Source organism: Corvus brachyrhynchos, unplaced genomic scaffold (assembly GCF_000691975.1).
Source record: "Corvus brachyrhynchos isolate BGI_N302 unplaced genomic scaffold, ASM69197v1 scaffold914, whole genome shotgun sequence".
NCBI lineage: Eukaryota > Metazoa > Chordata > Aves > Passeriformes > Corvidae > Corvus > Corvus brachyrhynchos.
Window position 1 is genome coordinate 64,208 of NW_008237467.1, and position 13,024 is coordinate 77,231.

The 13,024-nt window shown below is 42.7% G+C and overlaps 1 long non-coding RNA gene across 2 annotated transcripts in view; it reads left to right on the forward strand.

The window, feature by feature from the left end:
• Positions 1-13,024, forward strand: part of LOC108446066 — a 48,019-nt gene that overhangs the window by 5,003 nt on the left and 29,992 nt on the right. The window contains exon 3 of one of the 2 annotated variants that reach the window (XR_001861176.1): positions 12,879-13,024. This exon is cut by the window's right edge and continues 304 nt beyond it. The exons of the other annotated variant lie outside the window; for it this stretch is intronic. This is a non-coding gene — a long non-coding RNA (uncharacterized LOC108446066). The remainder of the gene's footprint in view (positions 1-12,878) is intronic. 2 annotated transcript variants of the gene reach the window in all.

A 13,024-nucleotide genomic window follows, 5' to 3' on the forward strand; every position in this document is an offset into this window, starting at 1 on the left:
TGACTTCCAATAGAGGTTTCTTGCTTTAAAAACAACTGGATTGATTTCCAATATAGACTTTTACTTCCTTGAAAACAGATCTTCTCAGGGGAAATTGGCAGTTCTCTGTGTATATATTTTCTTATTTGTATTTCCTTGGAGGGGTTTGAAGTCCAGAGACAAGATTTATGTCAACAAATCCCTCTTCCTCTTATCCAATTTAGTTGTTTTAACATAATGCAATCATTTTCTAAATCAAACTGATGGAGCACTTCCTAAAGGCATTACACCAGCTGTATATCTGGAATCATATTTGCCTTCTTTTATTGCATTAGCACCAGGCTTGAACTTTTCAAATTTGCATTGTGTTTTACAGAAGTTCTCAGGATATTCGAAGCAGTTTATAGCTAGAATCTGGCATGTTTTAAACAGAGACTGGAGAGTGAATTATAGAGCAAAGCATGTGTAGAAATGAGATTTTGGTTTCATGGAACAAGTAGAAATTGGAATGAGTAAGCAAGAGGAATATTGCATTTTCTGGGTGGATTTGGAGGCACTGCAAAAGGGGGGTGCTGTGTTACAACACTGATCCTGGGTGTCTCACAAGGCTTTCTAAAAGGTTTCACTTCTCTTTGAAGAAGGTGCTGAGTAAGGATCTGGCATACAGCAAAATTGGATAAGCAGAGAGTGCCCAGGGCAATGCACTTAACACCTGCGATATAATGTGATGATGCCTCTGCCCTGGCCTTTGGCAAATATGTCTCTTGTTATTTGAACGTTGTCTTTCTTTTCACCATATGGTCTGACACTATCAGGCATCCTTCTCAAGATATGCTTGTAATACTAATGAGGGGAATTTTCAAAAACACAAACAAGATTCTCGTGCTCATCTGTGCTTTTAAGTATCTCCTCCCTTGTTCTTGTGTGGTTATTTCAGTGATAATTCTTGGTCACACAGGCAATGGGTCGTTTGGAACAAGCTGGCTTAAATAAGATGAAGAACATACAGTGAAAGGAAAAAAGAAAGCTCAGATGAAATTGGTTCAGGCACAGAAATGAGTTCCCCAAGCTGGGGGATGGAGAAGTATGTCAGTGCAACAACCCTTTGTGCGAACAGGACCATGGTACCTCCAGTATCCAGGGAGCTTGTGTGAAACCCTTCCAGTTTCTCAGTGCTTGGGGCATAGCTAAACCACAGCTCTGCTAATTCCTTGCATGCTACTGTGACGTCACTGAGATGATGAAAATCCCATCAGAGATGGATGCTTTAGAGCACTGCCAAAAGTTTGTGGAGCTAACCTATTCCAGTCTGTTGTCTTTTTGTAACTCTTCTCATCTTCCACAGCAGAGGCCAAGTAATCCTTTCATAAGTTCTGTCCCTTTCCCATGCTCTGATAGACAAATGGGTGCAAGGGAGGTTCTTGGGGTACATGACTGGGTCCAATAAATCACATTGCAGAAGATGAGTAAGGCAGCACTAGAGCAGTGAGGGTCCTTGCAATTGCAACTCCTGTGCCATGAGTCTAAGCCTAATTCAAAAGCATTATTTTCCATTCCTCACCCTCCCAAAATATCACAATCAGCTATTGGACAATATCTTAACATCTAAAAAATTAATATCAGGTTATGAATAGTAAATTCACAGAATTCACAGAATGTCTGGGTTGGAAGAGACTTTCAAGATCGTCGAGTCCAACCCATGCCCTAGCACCTCAACTAGATCATGGCATGGAGTGCCATATCCAGTCTTTTTTTAAACATATCCAGGGATGGTGATTCCACCAGGCAGTCCATTCCAGCACTTTATCACCCTTTCTGTAAAAAACTTTTTCCTAATATCCAACTTATATTTCCCTTGACGCAGCTTGAGACTGTGTCCTCTCGTTCTGTCAGTTGCCGCCTGGTGAAAGAGGTCAACCCCCACCTGACTAAATTGGCAGAAGATAGCTGACTGCTGGACACCATTCTCTGTTTTAAGTGAAAACTTTAGATTTTAATAAATAAGTAAAATTACAGTGATAAAACCCATTTTGAGGTCTTTACTGCAATTCTAGGAATAAGATTACTTAAAAAAAAGGTAGTCCACTACCTACAAATGGCTCTTAGATGAACATTTGGGCTCCCAGTACAGACAATTAAAAGGAGGTTCATGGTATTTTCCTGCAACACCGATCCTGCCAGGTGTGGCAGGCCTTCCTGGAAGAGATGAAAATAGTCTTGGGCCCAATTGAAGGATCAAAGAAGCTTGTGTGCTGGCCGGTGGCTGGGATTTTTGGTGGTCAAGGGACAGTTTCTGATGGTTTGGTGATCTCTTCACAAATCCACTGAAGGGGAACGTGTGCTTAATGGAGGATGGTCGGGAAAGGTACCCAGTCTGGGTCCTGTTGGCAATGAATATTCATGACATGGGTAGTTTGGGGTCCAGTGATACTTTTGTCCCTTTTGCCCTATCCTCTCCACAGTGCAACTTAGCTTCTCTCTCTGGAATAAGCACTGGCAAAAGGAAGTTAACCACTGCTGAATTCATACCCAGTGCACTACATTTTCTGAAAAACCAAGAATGTTCTGGTGTTGCAGAGGTGTGTGGCCTACCTGATGCAATAAAAAACACTGCATTAAACCAGCCCCACTGATGGCTGCAACACCCTCTCTGAGGTGTTAGCTGTTACCAAGATGTTTAAAACATCCTCTCAGTCTATTGACTGCCCACATGAGCAGTTCCACTTACAGTCCTTTACTATTGATTATATTAGGAAAGATGAAAAATAGGAAACCAGCATTGCAGAGAATAGGTCAATTTTTAAAGGCTCCCTCTTCAAATTAGCTGTTTTACAGTTCAATATATGAACATAAAAATCTGGTCTTAGTGAGAAAAAAAGTCTTCGCACGCTTCGTTCTTCTTGCTTTTTATTGTTGCACATTTCAAGGGAGCCATGAAGCTGTAGAGTATTTGACCTCTTGCCTCTTACTAAATGATTAGTAACATATTTTTTTTCAATCACATTTTGTCACAGTTTCAAACTGCAACAAATTGTCAGTATGTCCCACATGTATTTCCGTCTACCATAAATCAAAAATTTAATGTTTCTCTATGTGTTTTTATTTGAATGGTCTTGTTAGAGAAAGATAATAGGAATAACTGAAGTGTAGTAACCCTCACCCTTTTTCATGCTTTTCCCTTCCTGTGTCATATGTCATGGATAACTGAATGGCCAGATTGATGGCAAAATCCCAGAGAGGGCTATGATAAAGCTGTGTTGGGAAGGAAGGATTGCCTTCCTGCCCTAGAGTATGATCATCCTTCCTCACTGAGGAGCACCATACTGATTGCGTTCCAGCCACACACCATTGCCAAACTACATCTAATTGTCTGTCTGTTGCCCCCTGGGTTTATTTCAATCCTGAATTTTCAAAGGTGGTATTATTGTCTGAATGGAATTTGGACACTGCTACATGTACTGAAATAGGACTGAAATGCAGAGACTGGGGAAAGCAGTGTTCACACCCAACACTTGGGTGACAATCTGTGTAGCACAAATGGCAGCTCAGATTCACGTCTTGTTCATCACATAAGCAGTGCACCTGGAGAATCGGTGTGTGAGCAGGGAATGGGAAACTTGTCCTCTCCTCTGCTCCCCAGCCTTTTGCAGCACCTTCATGTGACTTACATTGTAATGTCACCCTCTGTCCGTGGGTTTTAACTCAACAGTTAAATTTGCCACAGGAAATCAGTAGCAAACTGTCCTAACTTGATCTTCCTAACCTGGGGACCTCATTCCTCACTGTTTTCCCAGCACATAGATTTTCAGATGTCATTGTTCCCTTAACGCGGTTATGAAAGGGTGCTGCAAGACACTTTGTTGTAAGACCTTACGGATCTGCTGACAGGGTAGAGAAGAAACCCAACTAAAATTTTGTTGTTTCTTTTTCTTCAGCCAGAAATTAATTTACCAGCAGGGGCCTCCCTCATGATTATGGTTGGGTGTTTTCCTCTACCAATGAGGTTGAAAATAAAGGATAGAAAGGTATCGATATATGTGTGACCCCAGAGCTAAGGGCAGATGTGGTTTCGAAGTGCGTTTTGTCTCCCTGAGTGTGTGTGGATCTTGTTTTCTGTGTTGGGAAGCTCAGGGAGGCAGGAGGCTGTGCTTGGTCATGGGACCTGTGCTCTCTTGGTGCTTTACCTGCCTGGGATGAACAGCTTTTGGGATTGCTGTTGGGATGGTCAGCAAGATTTTGGAAAATCTGCTGTGGGAGAAATCTTTCCAAAACTGACCTGGGCTCCAGCCAGCATACTGGGGAGAAAGCCCAAGTGCCTTGGACATTGAAGGAAGGATGACAGAGAGAGGTGGCTGCTGCCAGTGGCTCATCCACTGGAGCTTATGACTCAGTGAGCAGTAAGGGGTGCCTTGCAGGGTAGTGGGAGCAGTGATGTCCCCTGAAGCCCCTGAGCCTTGGCCCTAGTGCTCCTCAGCCTCCTCCTTCACAAGTGGCAGGGCACTGACATCGGCATGGGGTCTCCTCTCTCTTTTACACCCTGGAAACCCAACACTTGGTGCGTCCAGCCCTGCAGTGGATACAGCTTGGATACAACACTTGCACTGTCACAGCAAACGCTACATACTGTCACAGAGGAATGCTGTGTTACTTTTTATTACTGGAATAGTTGTATTTTTGCCCCTGGCTGGTATGGTGGGAAGGCTGTTTTCCTCGCACTTACCTGGTTCTGACTACCCTTCCTGCTCTCTTCTGCTGTTGAGATACGCTCTTTTATGGTATATAAGGCATTTCAAGTGATTTTGCTCTAATGGTAAACTATAAAAATCGCTTGAGTTAGTGGCCCCTGGGATTGTGTTGTAATCCAGCTGTTGTCCTGTTTTAACTTAATCATTTCTATTTGCTAATAATGTATATAGTGAAAGAAATTTTTTCTCACAGGCACACATACATGAACAGTCTTCTTATATGCCCCCTTCCCCTCAAGGACAGTGTGTCAGGCTACACGCTGCCACGACAGCTCCAGCAGGGTTAGCTGCACCATCAGCTCCTGCTCCCACCCCTGCCCCACCCGGACATGCATCCCCTCTGCATCTTGAACATACATTTTTACAAGCACAAGCTTTGGGTGGAGCCTGTTAGAGGGTGATACCAGGTGGCAGAGCCACTGTGGGCTGTGGAGCAGTGACTGCCTGGAGTGGGATAACAGCAGGGCATGGGAATGTGAGAGCAATGTGATTGCTATGGCTACTGAACAGCTAAATGTTATGATGATGATTAAATAATATTTGAAATTGGGTCCTGGGATTTGGATGCAGAATTCTCAGCTTGTCTTGTGTAGCTGTACATAGATGGGAGGTAACTAATTTTGTACTAGTCCTGGTTGTGTTGTATGGACTTTTGGTTTTAAGAATGAATGACAGTTGTCAGTGTGGGAACCAGCCCAGATCTTGGAGGCAGCAATGCCAAAACCAAATTTCCTAGAAAAAAATTTGGGATCAGTACATGTAAGCTGGTAGTGTTGACATCTTTGAATGAACTGAACATGGACATCACCTTAATCTGCCCCAGGCACATCTACTCTATGTTCTGTAGTGGTTTTGTAAGTGGCTGTCTGCCCTTGTGTACTGATACTGTTGATGGGAAAAGATTAAGACCTTTCAAGTGACACCTGCCTTAAACAAACAGTGACAAATGAAAACCAAATCACACCACTTTTAGAGATGTCACTGGATGAAAGTTTATCCTGGTCAGAATGTCTCCATGGATCTGCAGTGACACTTCACAGGCCTGTTTCCAGGAATGGAATGTGGGCTTTGGATCTTTCATCCAGCTAACATTGGTCTTTGTTGTGGCATTTACTGTGTCTTAAAGGAAAATTCTAGTGATTTTTCAAAATTCTAGCAGTTCTTGAAAGCAACTGAATTGCCTTTGAAAAAAACCCAGAATGCTGTATTTATGAGACCAATCATCAATCAGGCAAAGAAAGAAAGAAAGAAAACCCAACAACCCAGGAAGGCAAATGGTGATAAAGATCCCAGATAAAGTCACTCTTCTCAGCAGGCAGAAAGTCTGATGAACTGAAATGGAAAGTCCTTCTCATTGATTCCACTGGGAAAAGTAATTGACTTTGAACTCTTTGAATAAGTTGCAATCTGTATTTAATTTTTTGTCCAAGGAAGAGAATGTAATTTTGTTTTTCTTGTGGCTGCTATTAGCCTTAATGTCAGTTGCACAGCTGAATCTCTTGCATCAAGCTCCAAATTTACCCCTGATGTCAGTGTGCTTAGGAATAAAACAAAAATCAGCCTTTCATCTCTCAGTTGCTTAAAGGATCATGCCATAATACCACATTTATTAATTCAAAATCTCTCCTGTCTGTACATGCACAAATGCAGCTAAGTATTCTGAGGAAAGGCAGAGAAAGTGTAAAGACTGTAATTAAACTTTTAGACATTAATGCAACCTATTAACTGAAAATATTCTGAGAGTTCTAGCAAACATACACATTTTTGCCCTTGGACTGCCTGGAGAGATTCAGCACTTCAGGCTGCCAAGGTGGCAGATATATACTGTTGGTTTTCTCGGAGGGCCACATTAACTTTTGAATGATGCATACAGGATAAAGTTTGTTGTCATCAGTTCCAACATGGACAGGGAGATCTGCATCTGACCCCAGTGGAGCCAAGACCAGTTTCCTCATACAGATGTATTTTGGTAAGATCACGTCAGTTCTGTATTGGGATAGCCATCTGAAAAAGGAGGAGCTGTACTTGAGCTTGCACACCATGCCTTGCCTCTTCCAGTATGGAGGATCTGATCCTGCAAGCCTTCCTGAAATAAAAATCATACATGTGCCCTTGCTGTCCACAATACCTGGGTACATACAATCTTTCTGTAAAAACTCCTGTCTTCACCTCACATAGACTTGTTTAGCCGAAGACTGTGAGGAGGAGAAAACAGTTTTGATAATTAAACTTTAATGATTTACACTGGCAGTCTGGGGACATTACACTTTCAATCACCAACACAAACAAGATCAGAAAGCTCATCTAGAAAGACATGTTTATGGAGAAATAATGAGTCTCTCTAAGGCTCCAGATAGCAATGAATGTTGGAAAGGCAGCAAATGTTAAATACCAACCCACTTGAGAGATCCTTTAAAATAACAGAAAAATGTAAATAGACCATTCTGTGAATGAGGATTGGGGGTTATTTGTTTGCATTTATCAGCCATTGTAAAAATTAAGGGACAAAGGCAGTCCAGACTGTTTTTGAAGAGCTCTGATAGGGAGAAGCCATGATCTTGAGGCATGGACAGGTGAGATGGCCATGCCTGGGCCCCTGAAGAGGCACTTTCTTTACACAGGACAGAACACTCCCCCCACACTCATAGTTTCACAAATAAAAAGACTAAGGGAAACTGGAAAAACAGACGACAAATATATCTTAAAATGGTGCTAAACTGTTTTAAACATCTCTTTTCTCAGAGAAAGGAAAAAATGTGAACCAAATACATCTGCTACCCAAGAGAATATGTCTTCTGTGTGCAGAGTAGAAAACCAGAAGGAAAGCTTTTGTTTTTCTCAGCAGTGTTGTTGTTTTCTGATACTTTCTCGCATTTTTCTGATAAAAACAGAAGATGAGCGAAAGTGTTTCTATACACAATCTATCCACAAGCTGCAGGCGAGCAGTCTACATGTAGATGTCTGACTATGTGAAGTCTAATATTCTGTATCGTTCTTCATTGTGTTTGTTTTCCTTTTGTTTTTCATGACAATTGATACACAGATTTGCTCCACAAATTCTGACAGCTTAATGTTCCTGCAAGGCCAGTGGAGTACCAGTTATGGTCTTGCGTTTTACCTCTTTCTTCCTCAGTCATACACTTTTCTTTTAGTACTGTTTGCATATTAAATTCTTCAAACTTTGTCATCATGTTTATCTCAAAATTCTTTTTGTCTATTTTCATGGGCTTATACCAGGAACTTTTAAGAATGTATTTTCTGTAGCCCCACTGAAAATTTTACAAGCCGCTTTGCATCAAGTTCTGCTACAGAATTTTGCTTTTCCTTATTAACAGACTTTTCATTTCTCTTTTGGTAATATGTGCTGTCACAGGCTGTTTTGTTTGAGAACATGATTCTTATCCCCTGTAGAGGGATTCCTTGTGGAATATAGGATACCCCAGGAGAGCTTGGGCATCCCAGGGCTGTTGCAGAAGTACCCCTGAAGGGGCCTCAGGCTGAAGATAGGCTTGCAAGGCACCTGCTAGCCGGCAGCCTTGAACTGCCTTGGGAAAAGGTATACACTGGTCAGCTGCCCCGCTGCTTAGAGGCTTTCTCCTGGGAAAGGGGTGTGAACTTTGAAAAAGTATAACTTGGTGGAGGAAAACAATAAAACTGGAGCACAATGCTCAAATCGTATCGGTGTTCGTGTCGTGTCTCAGGCTGGATTCCCCTGCACCTGGGACCCCCTCCTGCTAAACCTGGCACCCGAACAGGGACCCGAGTGAGTTTTGCTACATGCAGGTTCACTTAAATGCGATAAGACTCCGAATTTCATCGTATCTGTGCGGCGGAGCCAGGGGAACCAGAGCGGGTGGCCCCAAAGCTGAGTAAAGCCTGGTTCTCCAGAGAGAGACTGAGAGTTGAACTTTTCCTTCTCTGGAATTTTGGATTTTTTCTCCCTTTTCTAATGGACTGCTTGATTGCTGTAACATCAGAGCACATCAGGAGGACTTTCCACCGGGCACAGAGGGCCTGGCCCTGGGCCAAGCCCCAGCTCCAAGGAGACCAAAGGGAGGACTCTAATGCTTTCCCAGGTTTTTCCTCTGCAGCGAAAGATTTTACCATTTAACATTATTTTCCTTTCCTGTGTGTTTGTTAAATAAATAGTTTTATCTTCTTCACTTTCCTTTGAGGAAAATTTATTTTTTCCTGAACCTGGTGGGGGGAGGGGTGGTTGTGCCTTCTCTCAGGGGATGTATTTCTAAATTTGGCCAAAGCGGAACAGAGTGTCAGTACAAATAGGACAATCTGGGAAGTTGTGGAGTAGGTCCACTGTAAAGGCTACGGACACTGCACCGGACGAATGATGTAGAGCACTGCAAGGAGTCAGAATAACCTAAGTCAATGAGTAATGAACTAAACCCAGAAGTAATTTTTGGACACACAGAGGTCCAAGGTGATGCACCTGAGGTTGCATTTACCAACATTACTAATTTTACTTGAATATCATACAGGCTGTCAGGAATACCATGGCTTTCCATCATCTCTTGTCTTTCAAAACAAGCCCTAAACCTTTATGCATAGTGAAGGCAAACACGGACCCAGACATTATGCTAAGCAGATACGACTTGCCAGAAAGACTTACCTTAGTGGCATGTCTTGGTAATCCTCTCCTCTAGAATGAAGGCCCCTTCCTGACTTTGAGGTTTCATCAGAGGTCACAATATACAGCTAGTTCTGCGATGAATAATTCCCTGTGCACCATTGCTTCTGTGTACTAGGCTACACCACCAGGCAGGTTTTGCTACTGATTTTTAGTTAAGATCTTGTCTGACGCTCTTGATGCTATTGACTGGGCACTGTTGCTTTGATGGCAAGCAGGTGATGGGAGTGGGCCATGGATTTAGTCCATTCATGGCAGAAACAGAATAAGCTGAAGAAACGTCTGACTGTACATTGCTAGGCTGACATATGTTGTTCCTTGAAGCTTTACCTGTTTTCTTTCTTCTTCAGTGTGTTCTTGAGACATTTCCTTTCCATAGCAGATATGCTATTGTAGAATCTCAGCACTTCAGCATCTGAGCTGTGTTTATCCTTAGAACATGCCACGACTAAAGCAGCATTTTCATCCTTAGATTTTTTAAAGAGTGAAAAATTGCCAGGAAGTTTGTAAGTGGCTTGATGAAGATCACAGAGCTTTTGTGGGCCAGGAAATCCTAAATCCAAAACTCATATGGTAAATTATACCGTTCTTCCTCCATGACTGTGTGAAGAGACACTTTCTAGTCATAAGGAGCAGCCTTACCAACAGGCTGATAACACATGAATATTTTTGTCTAGTGGGTCTAGTGTGAGTTGGCAGAGCCCTTGGGCAGTGCTTCCAGCTGGAAATGTGCAAGGACATTGGTCTTTGGAAACTTTGCTCTTGAAGAGAGTCATTTGGTGGAATCTGGTGGAAGTCATTTGGTGTATTTTCTTCTGGTTTCTATGCCTGAGGAAATGTGGATTGAGGCAACATGCAGCAAGAAGATCTTCAGTGTATTTTCGCCAGATTATTTGTAGACATAGGAATGAGACGTAGGCATTTTCTGTGCACTGCATCCTAATTTCTGGGTGGACTTTACTTAGCGTCTGATGAACCTGAAGCATCCACTTGTTCACCTCTCTCTTGCTGGGAAGCAGAGGAAGTGGTCATTCAAATGGTCACAGACATTTAATTTACAGAGATGGCTTCAGATTAACATATCTCTAATGAAGATTTTCTGAGACTCTCTTTGAATGAAAGGAGATGTATTTCTGTACGGCCTGGCACTGAAGATGCATATGTAGGTGGTTGACTTCACACTCTATCAAAGTCTTCTAATCCATCTGTTTTTTTTGGAAAAAAAAAAATTAGAAAGTTTATGGATGGGGTTCTACTGAGAGGTCTGGAAGAATGGTTGGTCACGGGGAAGGATTACAGAGCTGGGGTGACTGTAATGCTGAGATCAGTCCTAAACCTCATGTTATTCAGCAGTGTTATCAGAATCCTTTTTGCAGAGATAAAAGAGTTTCCGTTTATAATTTTATGCCACCCCAAGGATTACCAAGGGCTGCCACCCTGATTAGTAATTTTTGCTGGGTCAGCACACTCAGAAGGACACTCACCTAAACCAAGTAAGATTTAATGTATGAAAAGTAAGTCATAGCCCAAAGATAGCTGACTGCTGTCCTTTCTCTACCAAACGGGACACCTTGGAAACCGGCTTTGACCTGAGAAAACTTAAGGTGGTGCTTCCCATCCAAGGGGCTTCATCCTCTCAAAAGGATGTTATGGAAAAGCTACTCCCACTAAGCTCACCTCACTTCAGTGTGCCTAGAATATGGGATCAAAGCATTTGCCCTCTTGTTATCTATCAGAGAGATGATTAATTTGTGGTGAGAAGCTCTTCTGTGGGTAGACAGTAATAGCTATTCAAAGAGAATTTATTGTAGTGGAGAAAGGCATAACTGGCTGGAGCTGTAGTGCAGGGAGGGTAATATTTCTGGAGTAAACCATGGGAGCAGAAGATGGAGTTTCTATTTCCTGATGTTCTCATAACAAGATTGGATGTTCAGACAGACTAAAACATCTCAGTCAGGCCAAAACCAGCTGGTTTTGGGTCAGATGCAAATGAGGGATCTGTCTACCCTGGACATCTCAGGCACTCAATAGGTGATGAAAATAGTCCTGCCCAGCATCCTTGATAGAAAAGATGGTCCAAGTTAAGTTGGTGCAATGTTTTTTATGAACTGAATTGATAAACTAAACTGTCCCTGATGCTTCTCAGAGACATCCTCTGAAGGACCATGGCTCCATTTGCACCTCATAACTGCTTGAACACCCCCTTCTCCAGATGTGGTAGCCACAGACAGCCAGGTGCCCTGCAGAGACCTGCTTCCCAGTCCCTCTGTTCAGCAAGTCCATTATGCTGGTCTGCTGGGGCTACTGCACCACTTCCAACTTTGAAGGGAGCCTTCTTTGTGGTTTTTATTTAGAAATAATTTTTTATCTGTAGCAATTACATTTGTGATTTAATGAAGCCTATTTTGAGACTGACATGTATGAGGTCACTTTCTTTGCTTGTTTTTATTTCTAAAAAACATATCCATAAGTAACACCAAATAGGAAATTTCTTTAACACCTGCCCTTATACATGGATGGGTAGAAAACAATAAAGTTTAGAAATAAATATCCCTATATAGACAATGCAAACAAAATTTACACTGCAGGTAAAGAAACAGTCACAAAGGAGTTGTTTTAAATGTTCCACTTCCTAGCAATTAAAGGAGATTTCTAAGCATGTGACAGGGGCAGTCCATTAGCTGGTGATCAGTGATACCTTCTAGAAACGTCTTCCTAAAGGGAACAACTGGATATGTGAATGGAAGCTCTGGTGGGGGCAGATGGCTGTGTGCAGGTGTAAGGTGGCTCAGTGTGCAAGTCTGATAGGCTCACTGCCCTCTATGAGGAGGTTGGTTGCCAGCATGCGACTGTTGAGGCATTTGACAGGAGCTAGAGACAAGACAAGCACATAATTCAACACAATTTTAGCCTGGTATTTACATAAGTAATTTACTTTTTGCAATTATGCCCTATGCTCTTGGTCACCTGGGGCCATGTCTGAGGCTGACTATGTTACAGTCCTCAGGGGGATCATTAGACATCTGAATTTTTGTGTTTTGACTGCAGGCCAGAGGTGCTGGCAGGTAAAAGCAGAGCTGTCCAAGTAGGTGGGCAGGAGGTGCCATGGACTCTCAGGCTGCAGGGCTCAGGGCTGTGATGGCTGTGGAGAGCACTGATCGGGTTGGTCAAAGCAGCCTGCCCTGCTGTCCTGTCAGTAGACTGGGAGGGTCACCAGCTGAGTGCCAGGAGTAGGTTCCTGTACTCCTGAAGCATCTTTCTCCTGGAGGTAATTTTTTCCTGGTGAGAAGTTTCATTTAGCTATCCCTTCCCCTGAAGTTTTAATGACATCTAGTGCAGGCAGTTGTTCTGGACCACAAGATGGTATTTAAATTTGTGTTGGTGTGACAACTTCCTTCTCTTGCTCGCCTTTCTGTGCAAATCTTGTCCTGCCCTGTTTCTGAGGTGAATTTGGCTTTGTCAGTGACTGATTGCTGTCTGCTGAAAGTTCCTCTCACTCCTTCCAACAGGTATTGCGAATGGACACTGAAGAGGTCTCCAGGCATCTGAAATTGCTGTAGACAATTTGTTCCTACACACCCTCTGGAGAGTTTTTTCTTTCCTAGAGAAGTTGTCCAATGAATGATACACTCAGGGCAGTTATTGGCACATCCTT